Source organism: Gorilla gorilla, chromosome 17, assembly GCF_029281585.2.
Source record: "Gorilla gorilla gorilla isolate KB3781 chromosome 17, NHGRI_mGorGor1-v2.1_pri, whole genome shotgun sequence".
In the NCBI taxonomy this organism is placed as follows: Eukaryota; Metazoa; Chordata; class Mammalia; order Primates; family Hominidae; genus Gorilla; species Gorilla gorilla.
The window spans coordinates 60,938,176-60,961,174 of record NC_073241.2 but is presented as its reverse complement, the minus strand read 5'-3'; the positions used below and the strand labels follow the sequence as shown (position 1 = coordinate 60,961,174).

The window sequence follows — 22,999 nt, the reverse complement described above, 5'->3', positions numbered from 1 at the left end:
AATTTAACATCATTTAAAACAGGATTAAATAAGCTCTTTGGTTATCTTTTAGAGGAGACTTTAAAGTTATAAATGTTTGCATTGACTTAAAATTTTTTAATTGCAAAACAGTCCACTTATTTTAGTCAATTTCATATTGTTTTAGTCAACCCTACTAATACTGTCAGACTTTTCCTGTTTTCGAAATTGTCAGTAATATGTCAGAATTTTTTTTTTTTTTTTTTTTTTTTTTGAGACGGAGTCTCGCTCTGTCGCCCAGGCTGGAGTGCAGTGGTGCGATCTCGCTCACTGCAACCTCCGCCTCCTGGGTTCACGCCATTCTCCTGCCTCAGCCTCCCGAGTAGCTGGGACTACAGACACCCGCCAACATGCCCGGCTAATTTCTTGTATTTTTAGTAGAGATGGGGTTTCACCGTGTTAGCCAGGATGGTCTCAATCTCCTGACCTCGTGATCCGCCCGTCTCGGCCTCCCAAAGTGCTGGGATTACAGGCGTGAGCCACCGCGCCCGGCCAGATGTCAGAATTTTTGATCAGCAAAAAACCAATGCATCTTAATTAAAAAAAATAAATTAGAAGCAGGGCTGCGAGGACATATTCCAAGGAAGCCAGAGCTGGAGTTGGGGCCAGCTGGGCCGGTGACATGGAGCACCTGAACCAGCAAATGCACAAGCAGGTCCATGAGATACATTCTCACATGGGACACCTGGAGACGGCAGACAAGCAGTCTGTGCACTTAGTAGAAGGTGAAATCCAAGCAAGGACAGACCAGATATTCAGCCATCTAGAACATCTGGAGATTTTGTCCAGCAAGGAGCCCCCTAACAAAAGGCAGAATGCCAAACTTCAGGTTGACCAGTTTAAGTATGATGTTCAGCACCTGCAGACTGCTCTCAGAAACTTCCAGCATTGGTGCTATGCAAGGGAGCAGCAGGAGGGACAGCAAGAACCTATCTCGAACCTTCACCACTAACAATTCTCAATCGCAATCCTCTGACAACTATTGGAGATTATTATCTGTTTAAATTACCGGCATTAAAATATCTCGACATGGAAACAACACAAGTCCCACTTACAACAATTGAGAACATCCCCATGATGACTCTTGAATTGGAAAAACTAGCTGTCAGCTTCTCAGTCTGCACAATTAATCAAGAAATAATGTGGAGCCACTGGTACAAATAATGAGGCATCTCCCAGAAGTTTAACATCCTATCCATCCAATCTCTTGGACAGATAATACCAGTTACTTTGAGTGTGGCTCTAAAAGCTGAGTTGGGGCCTGCTTTATGACTGGAGATGGTTTGACCTTCTCAGGTGGCTCTGATGGCTGAGCTGGTATCTCCTGCTGCAGTGGAGGACTGACCTCTTCAGTGGACTTCGGAGGATGACCTGAGGCTTCCTGCTGGGTTGCAGATGGTTCAACCTCCTTAGGAGGCTCTGGTGGCTCATCTGGGAACTCTGCTGGACTGGAGAAGGTTTTACCTCCTTAGGGGGGTCTGGAGTCTGAGCTGGGGGCTATAATTGGGTTGAGGAAGAGCCCACCTCTTTGGGGTGTTCTGGAGGCTGAGCTGGGGCCTGTTCCTGGCTTGTCGTAAGTTTCTTACCTGGCTGTGGAGTTACCGTAAGCTCCACGTCCACAGGTTTGATTGTGACACTGGGCAAGTGTGAGTGCTGAACTTCACTCCAACTTTTCAATGGAACATTTACCTCATGATGTATCAATGGTGGAGCTAGGATCTCTTCAAAGGCAGGTAGCTGCTGTGCTGGAGCCTCCTGCTCTGTTGAAGAGTGGACCCCCTCAAGGGACTGTGAAGGCAGAGCTGGGGCCTCCAGCTTTGGTTGAAGAAAGTTCTACCACCTCAGGGAGCTGTGGAAGCTGCGCTGCGGCTTCTTGCTGGAGTAGAGGACTGGATCTCTTCAGTGGTTTCTGGGTTTTGAGTTTCAGGCTCTAGATGGAACTGCAAAAGTCCAGCTTGCTCAGGAGGCCCTGGAGGCTCATCTGAGTTCACCTGGAGTTCTGGAGGCAGGCTGCCCAGATACAGTATATCCATACTTGAATCTAAATACCCATTCTGCAGAGTTTGTTTCTGACGCTGAGGTTTTGATACAAATCGGTATGGAGTTCCAACAACAACCTTGGCAAGCCTTTGATGCTGAGCTAGATCTTTCTTCCCGTTGTTGGGCGAAACAGTAAAGTTCCTTGCTTTTGATTTCTATCTAGAGGTGGAACAAGTATTTCATATGCCTGATGATCTGCAGCCTGATCTAGATCTACAGTTAGAAACTTACTTTTGAGGCGAAGAGGCCGAGCTGGGGCCTGGTTCTTATCCCAGTCTAGCATTGCAACCACCTCTGGGAGACTTCTGTGCCGAGTCAGCTTGTCATTCAGATCCCAGTGTGCAGCAGCGAACTGCTCTGGCCCCGGGGCAGCTCTCCAGCTGAATCCGTGTCCAGGAATGGAACCAAACTCTGAGCCAAAGTCTCAGTCGATTCCTGAAGCGGGGCTGACATCTGGGAGGAAGCAGAAGACCCCAGGTAATCAAAGCTCTCCCGGGTCTGCCCGGGGGTGGGGAGTTAGCTCATGGCGGCGATTCGCGTGGGAGATCGGAGGAGCGGGAAGACCAGGGCTCAGTTGGCCCCAGGGAGTCAAGAGGTCAGCTGGAGCGGGTCCTGGACCCACTCCAGAGGCTAAGCCGCCTGGACTAGTAGCCACAATAGTTGCCATGTGAGGAGGGGCCAGTGGGGCCCAGAGACGCAGCCGGGACAAGACAAGCGCTGGCGCCGCGCACTGAGCCGGAGCCATTAGGGCAGCCCCGAGACGCTGGCGCCCCTGGCAACCGCGCGCCCCATCCCGTCCTTTATTAACTACACCTTTATTTACGCAGCCTTTATTAGGCTCGGGTCCAGATCCGCTCCGCTTCACCAGGGCAATCTTATCCCACAATCCAGCCCAAGCCTCCCTGCCGCCCTGCCGGGCCGGAACACCCCTCCCCTCCCCTCTGCAAGGAAGAATTTGGGCCGCGGGGTCTGCGGTCCCAAGACTCCAGCAGCCAGGTGGGGTGGGGTGGGGTGGGTTGGAGGTGCGGCAGAGCTTCCCAAGGAAGTTATGGGACCTTGCCTCGGGATATTCAGAAGTGCCAGTCCAGTTCTGGCAGCCTGAACTCTTCCTCCTCCAAGCTGAAATCCGAGAGATGCTTTTCCTCCTCTTGGCCATAGGGAAAGCAACTGACCTGCAAAATGTGCTCCAGTTAGGGTGGCAGGCAGAGCACACATTACGGTCATTTATTCCAAAATGTTGCCATTTTCGCCAAATCTTTGATATCCTTTGTTGCATGTTTGGTAATTAATTCACCACCCTATTAGGCAGGGGCTGCCAGGGAATAAACGAGGACTCCAAATTTTCTGTAGGAGGGGTTTTGGGGGGTGAGCAATTCAGTCTGGGAGAGAAGGCCTTGAATCCTAGTGAATAGCCCTTTGCACTAGCCTGGGAGGAAGCTGAACTGTCATCCTGCCTTGACTTAACACAGCCTTTACCCTAGAAGCTACAGCGCCACCCTTCAGAGGTCTACCCTGTGTGCACACAGGGAGAAGACGCTTAGGTTGTTAAAGTCAGCATGTTAAATAATTTTCTGAAATGCGACTATAACTAGAACCCAGCTGACTTCCCCCATAGCCATTCTTACCTATCTTATTACTGATTGTCTGGTACAATCACAAAGTGCGGTGGTACTGACACCTACCTTTTAGGGTTGTTTGAGGATTTCATGGGATAATGAATGTAGACTGCTTTGCAAACAGTGAGCTTTCAATAAAAGGGATCTATTATAAAACAATAATTAAAAAAGAAATTAGAAGCCAACAAGAAAAATATTAACACTGTGTGATGGTGGAAATATGTATGCTATACTGCTAAATTATATGTTTAAATTTCAAAAAATTAAATAGTTCAAAAATGTATTTTTCATATTTCATTATTCAGCTGCAGCCTGCAGTGAAAACATGTCTTTTCTGTACATTTTGAGTATGCCAAGATTTAAAATCCAACCTCATGATTAGTATGTAATTCATTTATATGTCAGAGGCTACACTCATAAATAAACGTGAATAATCATTCCCAACTTCCTTTTCTAGTTGATATTTTTTGACCCAAATTGAGTAATAAAGAGGTCTTGGTATTTCATTAGTGATTGAAGACCTCAAATTCTCTTTTATTGTGTGTGATTCTGCCACTAAGAACGGGATCATTGTAGCGCTGTGGTTTATTCAGGTTCTGATTCTTCCCACCGTGGTAGCCACTGACTGCCAACATTACCGGAACCACTGTTGCCAGATGAAATGAAGGCAAGTAGGCAGAGGAAAACCATCCTGTGAGCACCCACTTCAGGCCTGTGCTCCTAGACTAAGCTGAGCCTGCTGATGAGGGAGTCGCAGAGACGTTCATCTCAAGCACTTCTCAAAGCCGCCTCTAGAGGGCAGAACAATCACAAACCCGAGAGCACTACTGAGGGAAGACTCATTGTAATGTGAGCAGCCACCTAGGATTCTGCATCCTTTCCTTATAAATGTTATGTGGTGTGCCTTTTAATTCTACTCACAATTGATTTGTTTTCATGATATATGGTACCAAGCTCTAAAGTTACAAAAATATATTCTTATTCTCCAGAATCAATATTACCCAATATTACCAATTCCTTATGTATTCTTCCAGAGAATACGTGTGTATGTGTGTGTGTGTTGTGTATACAATACCCTCACTCCTTCCTCCTTCTATATGAATGGTAGTATCCATATACTCAATTCTGTATCTTGGTTTCACTTAATATTATCTTGGATGAGATTCTATAAAAGAATACAGGAAGCTTTTGTTTATGGTTGCAAATTGTTCTAGCTATGTGTATATCATAATTTTTAAATACTTCAGTAAAGGGCATCTAATTATTTCTTCAGTACTACAGAATCTTGTGTATGCATAATTTCACTTATGCATGAGTACATCTGAGGGTGGAATTCCTAGTGTAGAATTCCTAGTTCGAAGGGTATGTGCCTTTGCAACTTGATAGATACTGCCAAGTGTATCAATCAGGGCTCTCCAGAGAAACAGAACTCACATACACACATACACACACACACACACACAGAGAGAGAGAGAGAGAGAGAGAGAGAGAGAGAGAGAGAAAGAGAGAGAATTGGCTCACACAATTGTGAGGGATGATAAATCTGAAATCTGTAAGGCAAGATGCCAAGTTAGAAACTCAGGCAAGAGTTATTATTGTAGTCTTGAGTCTGAAATTTGTAGGGCAGGCTAGCAGGCTGGAACTCAGGAAAGACACCTATGTTTCAGCCTGGAGGTAAATTCCTTCTACTCTGGGAAACCTTCGTCTTTGTTCTTAAGACCTTTAATTGATTGGATAAGACCTATCGACATTATCAAGGGTAGCCTGCTTTACTTAGCGTCAACTGCTTAAAGATGTTAACCACATCTACAAAATATCTTCATGGCGATGCCTAGACTAGTGTTTAACCAGACAACTGCACACCCTTGCCTAGTCAAGTTGACACATATTATTTTTTTTTGTAAGTTTTTATTTTTATTTTTTACAGTTTTGATTTATGATGGTTTATAATGTATATGTTAGGCATTCTACTATGGAAATGTAACACAGATGTTTAACATGAAGTTGCTGACATCCACTTTTGTTGGTTTTTTTAATACTTTAAGTTCTAGGGTACATGTGCACAACGTGCAGGTTTGATGCATAGGTACACATGTGCCATGTTGGCTTGCTTCACCCATCAACTCGTCATTTATATTAGGTATTTCTCCTAATGCTATCCCCCACCCAGCCCCCCACCCCCCGACAGGCCCAGGTGGACATACGCTGTTACAAAGACTTTCTGAAGGACTCTCATGCACATATGCCTGTAACAAGAACTTCTGCCAAGAACTTCCTAAACTGCAGCTTGCTACATGAGTCACAAGGACAGCAAGCAGGATGCACAAGAACACTAGCCTGACACACTGTCTCCACGAATGAACCAGTGTCAACTCCTGTGATGATCCCCTGTAACCAACATTCTCTGTTTTAAAACAAATGATGTATACTTCTCCCTTTTGCCTTTAAACACTTCCCCCTGCCTCAGCCACTTTGGATGTGCCTACGGTCTCCAAAGCCTGCGTATCCCAGATTTGCAAATCCTCTGTGCACACCCAAATAAGCTTATTATCTTTGAAGAGTCTCTTTCTGTTTGTTATTTAGGTTGACAGGCCTAACTCTGGTCATGAGGACCCTATGGCACGGGTGGTGAGCAGGGTGACACACATGCCAAGGTGAGCAGGGTGACACACGTGCCAATTCACGTTATTTCATTCCATTTCAATCCACACAGTCTCATTCAGGTCAATGTTCCATCTTCAAATTTCTTTCCCCCATTCAAGGGGCCTCTTGGGGACAGGGAATTGAGGGACCTCTAATCCACATGGGTGGGTGTCAGTCCTTTTGGGACCTCCCTGGTTCCTGCTCCAGGTCTGGTGTCCTTTGAAGCGCTACTGCTTAGTTGTACCTTGTGGTGTTGGATATCACAATGGCACCCATAGCTGAAGTCCTGCCATTTGCCCACAATTTTGCAGTCCTTGACATCTCTCCAGCCCAGGCCTCAGGGAGCCTGCTGGTTATCTCAGCATCTCTTTGCCCCTTCCCAGGGAACACACCAGTGTCTGGATCCACAGCACACTCTGCTCAGAAGTGAGGGACTAGGAGCGGTATTTCAGGTTCATCCACCTGTCTTTCTTCTTATTGAAACCACCTTTGCAAAATTATAACTGAAGAAATTATGACAGTGAAAGAAATTAGACCTAAGCAACTCCATCTTGCTTCTAACCTTTAAGCTGCCCTTGTTCATTCCTGGGCATAGGCCAAACTAACTTTAAGAAGAAATTCAGTTCATGGTTTGACTTTAAAACAAAATTAATAACAGCCCTTTTCTGAAAAGACCCCCTTCTTGCCTGGGGACCAGTCTGCCTTTGCAGGACTAACAAATTAGCTACAAGTTTAGAAATTACAGTTTAGGAGTCATGCAGCCTCTGGCTCCAAGAGTCTGAACCTCCCCAAATTGCTCCTGGGGATAACATCACTGTTGTAAAACCAAAGATCAGTGCTTGAGATATTTTGCAGACTCTGCACTTGATGGATCAGCTGACACCACCCAGACTGGTAATCTGGCTCGACCAGTTCTGCCACATCTACCCAGGAGCAGAGGACAGCAAGAAAAACTCACTTTGATCCGCTATGATTCCATCTTCTACCTGATCAAACAGCACTCCCCACTTACCCTACCCCTACTCGCCAACTTATCTTTAAAAACTCTAATTCCAGAATGCTCAGGGAGACTAATTTCAGTAATAATAAAACTCTGGTCTCCTGCACAGCTGGCTCTGCATGAATTACTCTTTCTCTATTGAAATCCCCCGTCTTGGTAAATTGGCTCTGTCTAGGCAGCGGGCAAGGTGAACAGATTGGGTGGTTATACCATCAGACAGGGCATGATCTTTTTCTGGAGGCTCTCAGCTCCCTTAGGTTTTACAGGGTGAAGAAAACAACTAGCCCCAAGCTTCCTTCATATTTGCCTAGATGTGTCCATTGATTTTTCCCCTCCGGGAATTTGGTCTGGAGCAGGTTGCCAGATGAGTTGCCTCTTTTTGCTCCCGCATCTCTTTTCTCCTTGCCCCCTGCTCTGGGAATGGAGTATGTCAGCTCTACCCTTCCCACATGGCAGAGGTCTCCCTTACAGCATAGCCTGAGTTCTCCCTATTCCTGGCTTAATGGTGAAGTCAGCAAGGTCTAAATCTTGATATACCGATTGGAATTTAAAGAATGCAGAAAACTATTTATCTCTCCAAAAAACTCTTACCTTGAGAGCTTGTTTGGAGGTTCTAGCAGGGGAGTGCAGCTACTCGTATACCCTTGACCAAAGACCAGTCCTCCTCTATTGGGGATGGTCATCCTCTTGGAACGAGCATGCAGCTTCAGGAGGGACGCACATGTAGGGGTGAGGGAGGAAGAGGACACCCACCTAGCCAGCCAGATCAGCCAAATCAATCCTGGCCATTAATGGGGTGACATATGTCACAGCCAGATAACCCTCACATTCCCCAAAAAACTTTTATCTATCTTGGTAACGTCTTGCTGAGGATTCAAAAAATGCTACTTATGCTATCAAAAACCCAACATGTCAATCTCTTTTCTAGGAAGCAGTTGGTTATGAGGGCCCATAAGGAGGTTAATGTGATGGAGTTGGTCCTTCCAGGAATCAGTGCCCTTCCTGGTAGCGGCTTCTTCTCTCAGGAGTGGAGAGGAGGCAGGGGGTGGAATATCACACCCTCCCTTTTGGCTATTCATGGCCAGTTCAGAGGTTTCTGCCTCTATAAATATTCTTTTCTGATATGGAAGTCGGGGCTGGCTCTTAGTGACTCTGCACAACTGATTCTCCAAGCACCAGCCCTCCAGATATGTGGAGAGCGTTGTGTTAGGTGCAGGAGAAGGCTGGTTGCCACTGGGATTTATGGAGATTCTGAATGACAGGCAACTTCTGAACTGTTTGAAATAAAAGAAATAAGTCAACACTGTACCACTGCTGTCTTATAAACAGGCCCTATCTTACGTCCACTTAGATAGACCTGGGTTTCTTAACCTTGGCACTATAAACATTTTAGTACAGATGGCTGTTGTTGGAGCTGTCCTGTGCATTGTAAGATGTTCAGCAGCATCCCTGGCCTCTACCCTAAATGTTGCTATCACTCCCTCCTAGTTGAGACAACCAAAAATATCTCCAGACATTGCCAAATGTCCCCTGGGGGACAAATCACCTCTGTTGAGAAACACAAATTTAGACCTTGGTCTTATTTTGATGTTGTTGCAATGCTTTAATGTTGTGCTTTTAAAAAATGTGGAACTATCTTAATGATTTCTGTTTGAAGTAGTTAAAACTCATTATAAAATGTTAGTAACCAGTTTTAATATCTCGGCAGCTTTATTTATGCATGACTCCCTTTTCCTGTGCATACCCATATCAATATATAATATCATTTTTTTTTTTTTTTTTGAGACGGAGTTTCGCTCTTTTTGCCCTGGCTGAAGTGCAATGGCACGATCTCGGCTCACCACAACCTCCGCCTCCCGGGTTCAAGTGATTCTCCTGCCTCAGCCTCCGGAGTAGCTGGGATTACAGGCATGTGACACCATGCTCGGCTAATTTTGTGTATTTAGTAGAGACGGGGTTTCTCCATGTTGGTCAGGCTGGTCTCGAACTCCTGACCTCAGGTGATCCGCCTGCCTCGGCCTCCCAAAGTGCTGGGATTACAGGTGTGAGCCACCGCATCCTGCCAATATCATATTTTTTACAAAAATGGTATTCTCCATTCTGTTTTGGATTCTGCTTTTATATTTAATAATATAGGCATCTTTCTATGTCAGTAAATATAGATCTACATCATAATTTATTTCGCTGTATGAATATATTGTAATTTTATTATTTTTAACTAGCCATTTATTTCCTTTATTGAGGTATATGTTTTATATGCAGAAAATGCAATTTGATAAGTTTTTACAAGTATACATACTCAAGTCACCATCACCCAAATCAAAATATAGACATTTGCAGCACCCAGAAACTCCCCTTGTGCCTCTTTTCAGTCAATTCCATAAGGTACCTTTCATTCAAAGAGACAACTGCTATTTTAATTTTTTGAGTTTATTGCTAAATAGTATTCTTTTGTTTATTCTTTATTTTTAACAGCTTTATTAAGGTATAATTGATTAAGTAGTATTCTTTCATATATAAATATCATAATTTATCCATTCTTCTATGTTGAACATTTGGATTATTTCCATTTTTTGCTTATTTTGAATAAAACTGCTATAAACATTTCTTTCTTTCCTTCTTTCTTTTTTTGAGATAGAGTCTCACTCTGTCGTCCAGGCTGGAGTGTAGTGGCACGATATCCGCTCACTGCAACCTCCGCCCCACCCCCAGATTCAAGCGATTCTCCTGCCTCAGCTTCCCAAGTAGCTGGGATTACAGGCGCCCACCACACGCTCGGCTAATTTTTGTGATTTTAGTGGAGGTGGGGTTTCACCATGTTGGCCGAGCTGGTCTCTAACTCCTGACCTCAAGTGATCCACCTGCCTCGGCCTCCCAAAGTGCTGGGATTACAGGCATGAGTGGCACCCGGCCTACTAATTTTATTTCTTAAAGTTGAATGAATCTTTTCTGTTAGCACATTAATGCCCCATGTAATTGTGGATGTGTGATGAGTTGGGGTACCTCCAAGAGATTGCTCTCAACAGCAAAGAGCTTATGGAGATGAGTTCCAGGGTAGGTCAACTTCTGCCACCACCCGCAGGCATTCAAGTGGGGCAGGGTAGTTAGTTATCTGCCCTCTGGACCTTAGAACCTAGGTCTATGGTTTCTCTCTACTTCCACTCCTTTTATAGTGGTTACCTTTCTCTGACCCTGTTCACTGCAGTGTAGCACGTGGAGTTAGATGAGGCACAGAGCTTACTCATTACGTTACTGTAAGAAAATTCCAGGGTATGAACTAGGTGGTGGAGGTAAATTACAGGTATAGTATCTCATTACATAGTTTAACAACAGTTCTTTCAGACATTCTCTGTTGTCACTGCCATAACCAGTCCAGAAGCCAATTTCCAGATTATTTTGATTGCATTATCCAGTTTGAACTTTCTCTCAGACTCCTTGATCCCTGGAGATGTGGGACTTTTTGAATTCTGGATCCCTGGCCTTCTCCTTCTGCTTTAGAATTGATTGGTGGGCTGGAAAGGTGTGAATCAAAAGGGTGGTAATTGGTGAGGTAGCCATACTTTTAACGAAAAATTCTCTTCTCTTTTTCTCTCCCTCATCATTGCCATCCCCTTTCACTCACAGCACTGAATAGTTCAATAAATATTGAAATGGGAACCCAGAAGACCTGAGTTTGGGTCCTAGGTATGACATTTATTAGAGTTTTACCTGAAATTTTTAAGTATCTAAGCCTCAGTTTTCTCATTGACAAGGTAAGGATACTTTTTGCCTGTTTTACTCTACCAGGCTGTTGTGATGATCAGATGACATAATGAAGGTAATAGTCATGAGTAGCTTGATGTTCCACTACAGGAAACTGTGATTCCATTAAAAAAGACAGTTCCTGGCCGGGCGTGGCAGCTCACACCTGTAATCCCAGCACTTTGGGAGGCTGAGGTGGGCAGACCACCTGAGGTCAGGAGTTCAAGACCAGCCTGGCTAACATGGTGAAACTGTTTTCTACTAAAAAAAAAAAAAATTAGCCATGTGTGGTGGCACATGCCTGTAATCCCAGCTACTCAGGAGGATAAGGCAGGAGAATTGCTTGAATCCAGGAGGTGGAGGTTGCAGTGAGCTGAGATCGTGCCATTGCACTCCAGCTTGGGCAACAAGAGCGAAACTCCATCTCAAAAAAAAAAAAAAAAAAAAGACAGTTCCAGACCAGGTGCTGTGGCTCATGACCGTAATCCCAGCACTCTGGGAGGCTGAGGCTGGAGAATTGCTTGAGGCCAAGAGATCAAGACCAGACTGGGCAATATAGTGAGACCCCATCTCTACAAAAAATTTTAAAAAATTAGCCAGGTGTGCTGGTACATGCCTGTAGTCCCAGCTACTTGGAAAGCTGAGGCAGGAGGATCATTTGAGCCCAGGAATTTGAGGCTCCAGTGAGCTGTGATCATGCCACAGCACTCCAGCCTGGGTGACAGAGCGAGACCCTGTCGCTAAAAACAAATGAATGAATAAATAATAAAATAAAAAGACAGTTCTAAGGAGACAGAAATTGACTAAGAAATGAAACACTTCCCAGAGGCAGTTGAGTTAAATATGATCAGGCTTCCTAAACCTGAGTGAGCTTGAGAATCTGTGGGTCCAGCAAGAAAGTATCTTTACAAAAAGGGCCATAGGTGTAAAATTTCCAATAAAATACACATTGCATAGCATACTGGACATACTTATAATAAACAAATTCATTGTTTATCTGAAACTCAAGCTCAGATTTAACTGGGGATCTTGTATTTTCACTTGTTAAAGCTGGCAAGCCTATGGAGGTGATCCTCACGAGCAACCTGCTTTTGAGACTACTGACCCAGATCCTGAGTAGGGCCTGCCATAGAGCCAGGGAAATGAGCTGACAGCCTGCAAGGTAAGATTTCAGATGCTTCAGGGAGATGATCGTGGTCTTCTGCTATGAGAATAGAAAACCCTGCTTCACCATCTCCCCTAGGCCTGACACCTTACTCTTAGAATTTTCTACATTGTAAATATCAACTTCCAAGGCAGGGGTAGAAACTTCAGGTACATATCCATTATTTACACTTTACTGTAGTTGAATGACCTAGACATAAGTTTTTCAGAGTGGGCAAAGAGATTATTAGGCTCTGGTCTCTGTAGAGAGGGGAGGGTGGTGGCCTGACTGTAAGTCCCAGAGTCCCAAAGCAGGGACTGGGAAATGCTAAAGACACACTTTGCCTTCTTCCCAGGCTTGCCCATCTGTGCATCCCCACCTGGCTTCATGTCAGACCCCAGGGGAGTAGGTGGGATTGTCTGTGCAACCTCTGTCTGTTCAGATGAAAGAGAAGGGTCCGGAGTGGTCCTGGGGGAGCAGTAACTTTAGCGTTCTAGTACAAGCTGGTGATCATGATGGAGGACAAAAAAGCAGCTCTGATTTTCTTGTTGCTCCAGTTCAGTGCTGTCTGATAGAACTTTCTGCAATGATGGAAATGTTCTGTATCGTCCATTATAGTTGCCACACACCACGTGTGACTACTGAACACCAGAAATGTGGCTAGTGCAACTGAAGAATTGAATTTTTAATTTTATTTACACTTAATTAAAATGTAAATTTAAATAGTTGCATGTGGCCTATGGCTACCATATTGGACATGTGCTTTATGGGCCAAGGTCAAGTCCATACTAGAGCCACTCACTGGCTGGCAATTTGTGGGCTTCATAGACATATTTAGTTTGCACTGTTGGAAAAACAAACAAATCTGATTTAGATGCTGACATTTAATAATTGAGAGATTTCAAATGAAAACTTGAATTTCTGTTTTCTTTTGAAAATAATAGGCTACCTGGCAATGCCGGGCCAACGATCCTGTGATGCACCAATGAACTCGAGCTTGTCAGCAGTTATTTTGCTTTTGTTTTGCTTTGCACTCTGCCTGCTTTCCCATTTATTTTACCTGCCTGGCTGCCACAGGCATTTGGTTTGGGGAATCCTTGCTTGAAAAAAATTCGGTTTCATCTTTATGGAAAAGATTAAACTCCTAACTTTGCTTTAGGAATTTGGACCTTAGGAGGTGTCTGAGATAGATATCAATTAGAAGGTGCCTCTCCCAGACTAACTAAAAAAAGGCCAAGTACAGGAAGGCAGAGGCTTCAAACTGTCTTAGCAGGCTTGCATGCTGGATCCATCACATTCTAAATGGACAAGTTTGGGCAAGTCCCTTCACCTCTCAGAAACTCAATTTCTCCATCTGCAGCATCAAACCCGTAGTGGTAGGGACCTTGTATTGCTATTATGAAGCCCTAATGAAATGAGGTGTATAAACTGCTTAAGGTCCGTGCTCAGTAATAAAATTTAGAAAGTAACTTATTTTTGTATATATTTAAAGATGGACTCTCACGCTATTGCCCGGGCTGGAGTGCAGCAGCATGATCCTGGCTCACTGCAGCCTCTACTTCCTGTTCTCAAGCTATCCTCCCATGTTGGCCTCCTGAGTAGCTGGGACTAAAGGCATGTGCCACCATGCTTGGCTAATTTTTGTGTTTTTGTACAGACAGGGTTTCACCATGTTGTCCAGGCTGGTCTTGAACTCCCAGGCTCAAGTAATCCACCCGCCTCAGACTCCCAAAGTGCTGGGATTACAAGCATGGGCCATTGTGCCTGGCCCACTTATAATTTTTATATTTAGATAAGAATGTTACTTTTGGAAAGAAACTGGTAAGAACCAAACAGTGCAAGGAAAACAGACTTTTTTGTTAATACATCAAAAATAAATTGCTGCAGCCTATAAAGAAGGAATAAAATAAAATATTGTTTTTATATGATTTCTGGGTTAATCTCATGGGTCACAATCTAATAAACCATGCAAAAATGTAACTGCATTTTGAGCTTGTCAAGATGATGTTCGCTGCTTAGCGGCATTCTTAATTTGGAATTGGAAAGGAACCAGAAATGAAAAAGAAATCAAATTCAGAAGGAGCATAATACCACCAAAAGCCCTGAAAAATAGGGCAATGGATGTAAATGTGAGCACAACCAAAGGATTAGGAAGGAAGAAATCAAAGTGTTCTTGCTAAAAGATACTATGCGAGCAAGGCAAAAGGAAAGATGTCCAAGTGACTGGACAGATGCGGTGGCTCACGCCTGTAATCCCAACACTTTGGGAGGCTGAGGCAGGTGGATCAGGCAGGCAGATTACTTGAGGTCAGGAGTTCGAGACCAGCCTGGCCAACAAAGTGAAACCCTCTCTCTACTAAAAATACAAAAATTATCTGGGCGTGGTGGTGGGCACATGTAATCCCAGCTACTTGGGAGGCTGAGGCAGGAGAGTCACTTGAACCCAGGAAGTGTAGGTTGCAATGAGCCAACATCACGCCACTGCACTCCAGCCTGGGTGACAGAGTGAGACCCTGTCTACAAAAAAATAAAAATTAAAAAAAATAACGTTCCAGTAGAAGTGCAAAAAACAAGGGCAACTCCGAACTATTGCAGACATCTCATGCAAAAAAGAAAAAGACTCCATTATAGCCTGTGTCTAAGTCACTAGAAAGAGTGGTAGCCAGCAGAATTTGTCAGACTTTTAATGTTATTGATTTTTGGAAAATGACAGGAATTTAAACTTGATTATAGTCATTTGACTACAATCCTCTTAGGATATCTGATTATGAGAAAAGTGCTTAGAAAACAAACATTTGAGTGTGTGATTAAATGCAGGGTGGGAGGAGCAAGTAGTCAGGGCTGTGCTCTTATAGAGCTATCATCCAGTTGGGGAGAGGCAGGAGAGAACAGAGGCCTGTCTGTGGGAGATAGACAATGACTGGTGAATTTGTGGTCTTTACTTTTTAATAATTCAGTTTCTTTCATTTTGCAGTAGTGTTTGAAAGATAAATAGACAAGAGTTTATTTCTGAAAAAGGGATAAGAAGCCTGCATGTTCAAAGTCCCTGAGACTTAAAATAGTGAAAGAAGATGGGGAAAATTTTATTCTCCAGAATTTGGTGCACAGACAGAGTTGATGGTATGGCTTATATCAGTAGGAAAGTCATGTATAAGAATTTCAGGACATTGGAAAGGAGAGAACATGAACGAAAAACTAAACTTGATGATGAAATTTTATGGTATATGATGTAATTTCTGTGCAACCTCTGGTAATCTCACTAGGTTTAAAAATTATTTGTGCATTATCCTTAGCAAACTAACGCAGGAACAGAAAATCAAATACTGCATGTTCTCACTTATAAGTGGGAGCTAAATGATGAGAACACATGAACACAAAGAGGGGGACAACAAGAGACACTGGGGTCTACTTGAGGATGGAGGGTGGGAGGAGGGAGAGGATCAGAAAATATAACTATTGGGTACCAAGTTAGTACTTGGGTGATAAAATAATCTGTACCACAAACCCCTGTGACATGAATTTACCTGTATGATCAACCTACAATGTACCCTGAACCTAAAATAAAAATTTAAAAATTTAAAATAAAAGAATGATTTGTGGATACCAGTCCTGGGAGAGCTGTGGCAAGGATCAGTGGCAAGAGAGCGGGCAGGGAGAATCACTGCTCGTGACATGCCATTTTTGTACAAATTTTTAAAAGATACCTCTTTGGGACAGAGTGACACCTTTGTGTGAAAAACATGCATTGCAGCCTCATGGCAGGGTGCATAGCTTTGAGGGCAGAGTGCCTGTAGATTGCAAGCTGTGCATTACAGAAGGTCTTCTAGCCAGGGAGTCTGTACAACTCAGTGTGGCAGCCCCAAACATGAGGAAGTATGCGTGGAAATTTACAGGACACATGGAGGAGGGTTTTGGCCGTCACAGGTCGTAGAAGTAGGATTTACGCCAAGATCACCTAATCCTTAAAAGATTTGGGGATTATAGTGTGTGTGTGTGTGTGTGTGTGTGGTGTATTCAGGAAACTGAGTAGATTAGTATTTTTGGAAACTATATTTTTAAAAAGGTGCGTTAGTTTTTCTGGGGCTGCCAGGGCAAATTACCACAAATTGGATGGTTTAAAACAGAAATTTATTCTCTCATAGTTCTGGAGGCCAGAATTCCAGAAGTCCAAAATCAAGGTGTCTGCAGGTTGGTTTCTTCTGGTGGCTACGAGGGAGTGTCTAGTCCAGGCTTCTCTCCTCGTTTCTTGTGGCTGTTGGCAGTCCTTGGCACTGCTTGGCTTGGAGTGCATCATCCAATCTCTGCCTCTGTCTTCGCGTTGCCTTCTCCTCTGATGTAAGGATAGTTGCCATTGGATTTAGGGCTACTCTAAATTGCAGATTACATCTCTAAAGACATTTTTTTGCAAATTGAGTAATGTCCACGAGTTCCGGTAAACATATTTTTTTGGGAGGCCACCATTTAACCCACGTAAGAGGAGTCATGGTAAGACATTAGGCAGAAATCTAGCCGATATCATGTGATCACTGAATTTCTTATTTATATCAATTTATGCTTCACTGTTATTCAAGTATTCGTCACTTACTTGGTGTCTATTTTAGCCTTGGCAGGACTTCATTTCATACTTGTGTGACTTGGTTTTATTGTTACCAGACAATTGTCTGAATCAGAAAAGCATAGTTATCATGAACACATTTCTTATTTTTTTCTTTCTTTCTTTTTTTTTTGAGATAAAGTCTCTCTCTCTGTCATCTAGGCTGGAGTGCAATGGCATGATCTGAGCTCACTGCAACCTCTGCCTCCCGGGTTCAAGCAATTCTCCTGTCTCAGCCTCCCGAGTAGCTGGGATTACAGGCGTGCACCACCAAACCCAGCTAATTTTTTGTATTTATAGTAGAGATGGGTTTTTCACCATGTTGTCCAGGCTGGTCTTGAACTCCTGACCTCAGGTGATCGGCCTGCCTTGGCTTCTCAAAGTGCTGGGATTCCAGGCGTGAGCCACCACACCTGGCCACACTTCTTATTTCTGAAAGGTGAGAAGTCCCTGACTACAGTCTTTGAGTTTGAGCCTAAATTTCCTATTTGTCTGGAACTTGTTTTAAATTGTTGGTATCTTAGAGCATCATTTTCCCACTTATTAGTCTTATTAGTCTTTGCAGATTGATTTCCACTGAAGTATTAAAACCTTCATGCAATCAATGCAGGATTACATAGAAGGATATATATATATATATATATATATATATGTGTATGTATACACACACACACACACACACATATCCTATTGATCCTACTGTAACCCTTCTCATCCAAGGTACATTGGATACCATATGTTATTCTGAAACACAGAGTGCCAAGAGAATATACCATATATATATATATATATATATATGTATGTATGAATTGCAGAATGTTCATTGTCACATACTCTAATGCCCATGGGTTTTTAAATTAGCTTTAGTCAGGTGTCAGGTATGGTGGTGCATGCCTGTAATCCCAGCTACTTGGGAGGCTGAAGAGGAAGGATTGCTTGAGGTCAGGAGTTTGAGACCAGCCTGGGCAACATAGTGAGATCACATCTCTAAAAAATAAAAAAAAAATACATAAATTAGAATTTTTAAAAGTTCTTTTTCTGAAATGGGGTTGGTTACAAAATGAAACAAAATGTTCTTTCATGGAATTAAAGAATGATAGACCTGAAAGGGACTGTAGATTAATCTAGCTCACACATTTTACAGACAAGGAAACTGATGCACAGAGAGGTTGACATATCAAAGGTCACACAGCTAGAGAGTGAAAGAGACAGCACTAAAGTCTAGTGTTTGCTCCATTCACCTCTGTTGCTTACAATTAAATTTGCAACAACTGTGAAAGTTAAGTACATAGACAGAAGCACTGACAAAATGAAAATTGGCATTCCTGTTTCCTAATGGCGCACCTAGAATGAGAAACCTGGCTTCATCCTTTTTCATTCATTTATTCCAAAACCTGAGGATGGCCTCTCTCCCCCATTGCCATCACCATTTTGCATTTTTCTAATTTTCTCCCCAGATCTATCTAATCTTTTCTTATTTTTCCTTCTGTGGAATGAGAAGTGGGAAGTTCAGACTCTGGGAGGGAAACAGGAAGAAAGGTGGAAAAAAATAAAGGGAAGAGAGAAAAATATAATTTCCCCTTCCAGCTTTCTACTTTTTCTATTTTCAGGTGTCAATATTATTCTAGTGGGTTTTTTTTTAAATTTTTTTATTTTTTATTGAGATGAGTCTCACTCTGTCTCCCAGGCTGGAGTGAAATGGCACGATCTCAGCTCACTGCAACCTCTGCCTCCCGGGTTCAAGCAATTATCCTGCCTCAGCCTCCCAAGTAGCTGGGACTACAGGCGTCCGCCACCACACCTGGCCAATTTTTGTATTTTTAGTAGAGGTGGTGTTTCACCATGTTGGCTAAGCTGGTCTTGAACTCCTGGCCTCAAGTGATCTGCCCGCCTTGGCCTCCCAAAGTGCTGGGATTATAGGCATGAGCCACCGCACCCAGCTGTAGTGCTGTGTTTTTAAAAATTAGAAAGAAATGAAATGCCTGTCAACAACAAATTCATTAAATAGGTAGTTCTCAAAATTTGGTGTGTTTCAGAGTCTCCTCCAAACACTCCTAAAAATATGAATGTTTGAGCCTCATGCCAAACCTTCTGTAGAAGCTGGACACTGGCAAGAGGAGAATGACCAAATTTCATAGGTGATCATAATGCACACTGAAGTCTGCTAATTAATGCATCAACTCATGATAGATTCATGCAAAGGAATACTATGCAGCCATCAAAAAGATAATGTAGATCTATATGAATTGACATTGGTAAATGTCCATAATATGTTGAGTGAAAAGGTCAGGTGAAAGAATAATAGATTTAAGATGATTTCATTTATTTTGTAATATATATCACATAACATATACATGCAATTATAGCATATTGTGAATATGTATGTATATATGTATAATATCAGAAAGAATATAGAGCCATTGTTCTACAGTGGTATTAGGGACTTCCACTTTCTGCTCAGTATAGTTCCATTTTTGAATTTTTATACTGAGTCTATTATGAACCATGCATAATGTGGGGGGGAAGTGTTAAAATAAGAAACTGCCTAGGAGCTTCTGTCCTTAAATGACAATGTCAGGGAAGATTAAATTAATTAACACTATTTAAATAATTTACCACTGTAAAAACGTTTTATTCATCTTCTCCTTGAGCTTACTCTTTTCGACCATTCTAAATTACAGATAGCACATGTTTAACTTACCTTGTAAATTAACCTCTTCATCTAGAACAGGAAAGAAAACAAAATTCACTGCCCACCTTTTTTTTGTGGCAAAAGCTACAACTGGTAATGAGATCAGTTGACTAGCTTTCCTAAGAGAAAGAATAAAATGATCATCTTTCAACACAGATACACTGTTTGGGTCACAGGCACTCCTGAGATATATTACTACATACTAACACTGGAGTATCTTGGAATGTGGGTGAATATTTTATTGGAGATGGAGAATAGGTTCAGTTTTCCTACAAGTCATTAAATGTTAAAAAAAAAGAAAGAAAGAAAAGAAATTTTAAAATAAATTTACCATTTCTCACAGATAGGGCATGGTTAATAATTTTGAGTCCCGGAGTAAAAAGTTTGGAAAAAGTTGACCATACTTTTATTTGCAAGGTAAATAGTTTCCCAGACACTCTGCTGTGTGGTCCCTCTTATGAAGAGAGAAAAAGGACAGAGTAGTATAGGTAATGTATGTCTCTCTGTGTCGTTTCCTTCTGGCGTTTACACCTCCCACCCCCATACATATCAGGGGCAGACAAATGTCCATTCAAGATGGGTATTTATAGATAAGCAACTCCTGCAATTTAGGTGTATTAACATGGTTAATGTCTTAGAATTCTCGCAGAGCACTCAGTAAGTTTCTCTGATGAAATAGCACAGCTCTTAGGAAGTTATCTTTATGACACTGCTATTGCTGTTTCTGATTTGGTCTATTTAAGCTCTTTCAGCTGGGGATCTTAAACAAAAATCAGGCTGGAATACATTGTTACTGGTTATTAATGTTACATTTTGCTATAAAACATTAACCATAAAATTATGGAAATGAAGAGAGTCTTTAGAAGTTACATGATGTTCTTTTTTTTCTTTTCTTTTTTGAGATGGAGTCTCACTCTGTGGCCCAGGCTGGAGGAGTGCAGTGGCGCCATCTCAGCTCACTGCAGCCTCCACCTCCTGGGTTCAAGCGATTCTCCTGCCTCAGCCACCCCAGTAGCTGGGATTACAGGTGCCCACCACCACGCCCAGCTAATTTTTGTATTTTTAGTAGAGACAGGGTTTCTCCATGTTGGCCAGGCTGATCTCGAACTCCTGACCTCAAGTGATCTGCCTGCCTTGGTCTCCCAAAGTGCTGGGATTACAGGCATGAGGACTGCGCTCAGCCAAAAAGTTATATGATGTTCTTCATGGTAAATGTTTGATAAATATAAATACATCTATATATTATATACACACATATGTAATATATATTACATATACTCCTCTTGCCTGTATGTATTATGAATATATCTATGTATGTGTACATCAAACACATTTATACATATACATATGTGTATTTATTCCCTCTGTAAACAGAGCTGTATTTTTTTCTTATAATGTTGGAGGGATTAGGGCATGAAACTTAAAATCTAACATTTATTGAACATTTACTATGTTCTAGGCATGTTATCTCATTTAACCAGCATAACTACCTGTCTAAATATAATTTCCAAAAAGCTAAAAGCATGATTCTCATTCCAGCGTAGAAGAAGCACATGTTAAAGATTTATTAACTCATTAATGAGGGAATCAGCAAAATGACAAAGTGGTTTAAAGAGTATTTTGAGGAACTGGGTGTGTATAGGCATTTGAGAAAAACGTTGAATAAGATTGTTCTATAGGGCAATAAAAAAACATAACATTTGAGGTTATCTTTTCTACCTTACAGAAATTACTTGTAGCTCCACTGAATCTATCTGTTGATACAAGTTACCATAAAATTCCACAGAGTCTAAGCTCTTAATTTTTGTACAAATCATACAAAAAGGTCCACATAAAAGTCAAAGGGGCTGAGTGTGGTGGCTCATGCCTGTAATCCCAGCACTTTGGGAGGCCAAGGCGGATGGATCACCTGAGGTCAGGGTTCAAGAACAGCCTGGCCAATGTGGCGAAGCCCTGACTCTACTAAAAATACAAAAATTAGCTGGGCGTGGTGGTGGGTGCTTGTAATCCCAGCTACTTGGGAGGCTGAGACAGGAGAATCGCTTGGACCCAGGAGGTGGAGGTTGCAGTGAGCCGAGATTGCACCATTGCACTCCAGCCTGGGCGACAAGATTGAAACTCCATCTCAAAATGAATAAATAAATAAATGAAAGTCAAAGGAAAGTTGCCCTAGTTAATTAAGTAATCCATGAGTGAGTTTGTTAAAAAATGCCCTAGCAGGACTTTGAAAGCACATGTGGTACTCTCCTTGCCTTATATTCAAGTTTTAGATGATAACTTTTAACATACCCTATTGTATAAGTACGTGTATTATCCTCTTTCACTTGGTAATGTTAAGCAAATAAATCAGATTTAAATATGTTAAATCACATAAACATATATGGCAGTAAAAAGACATGAATTTGAGTAGGTCATCTCTAGTGTATGTTCCTATCTATAAAAACAGAATAACTGTATCTGTCTAGTTTCATATTTATTACCAGACTTTTGTCTTATTTGTCTTGTTTGCCTGATTTGGCATTATATTGTGTCTGTGATTTTTTTAAATTACAAGTTACGTCATATTCTTTTGGTAGGTAGATAGAATATTAATATAGTTACCTCAAAAAAGATTTAACTTTGTATGCCTATGTACATTTCTCTACATATATCTCTCAAACTGTAAATTAATTATTAACCATGTGAGTCTTTTCATTTTCCTAAGACTCTGAGCCACTTACTCTAGTTGGTTATTGTATGTATTGCACACTTGAGCCTATTATAGGTGGTTTAACTTTAATATGAAAAAAACTCTTCCATGGCCATTGCTAGTATCCTTAAACCAACTGGTTAATTCACAAGTATGTATTGTTGGTGAGGAGAGAGCAAAACCCTACATATTGTATCTTCTAAAAATGCAACCCATCATTACTCTTAGAAAAACAAGTCCAAATACCTGAGTCAGAGATTTTATATATTTGGAATATGGTATGACAAAAGTTGTAGTAAAAATAGATGCAGACCTTTGATATAAGAAAGACTGCAGCCAGGTGTGGTGGCTCACACCTGTAATCCCAGCACTTTGGGAGGCTGAGGCAGGAGGATCACCTGAGGTCAGGAATTCGAGACCAGCCTGGTAAGACCCCATCTCTACTAAAAATACAAAAAAAAAAATTAGTTGGGCATGGTGGCGCATTTCTGTAATCCCAGCTACTTAGGAGGCTGAGGCAGGAGAATCGCTTGAACCTGGGAGGTGGAGGTTGCAGTGAGCTGAGATCACACCAGCCTGGGTGACAGAGTGACACTCTGTCTCAAAAAAAAAAAAAACAACTCATGTTCTTTCATAAAAAGATATTGGTTTTGCCTAACCAATTATATTATTTCCAGATATCCTGAAGTCCTCTTCAGATTAGTAACTAATTATAAAATTATTATTATTATTATATGTACTTGATGTTTTTATATTTATTGCAAAACTTTTAAGACCAATTTTTCACATTAAGTTTTTGCTGTTGTCATTAATGTTGTTTTT

The 22,999-nt window shown here is 42.0% G+C and overlaps 1 pseudogene; it reads left to right on the top strand.

The window, feature by feature from the left end:
- The first annotated feature begins 640 nt into the window (after positions 1-640).
- LOC109023962 (Golgi SNAP receptor complex member 2-like) lies at positions 641-1,022 on the top strand (annotated as a pseudogene).
- Positions 1,023-22,999: the final 21,977 nt, after the last annotated feature.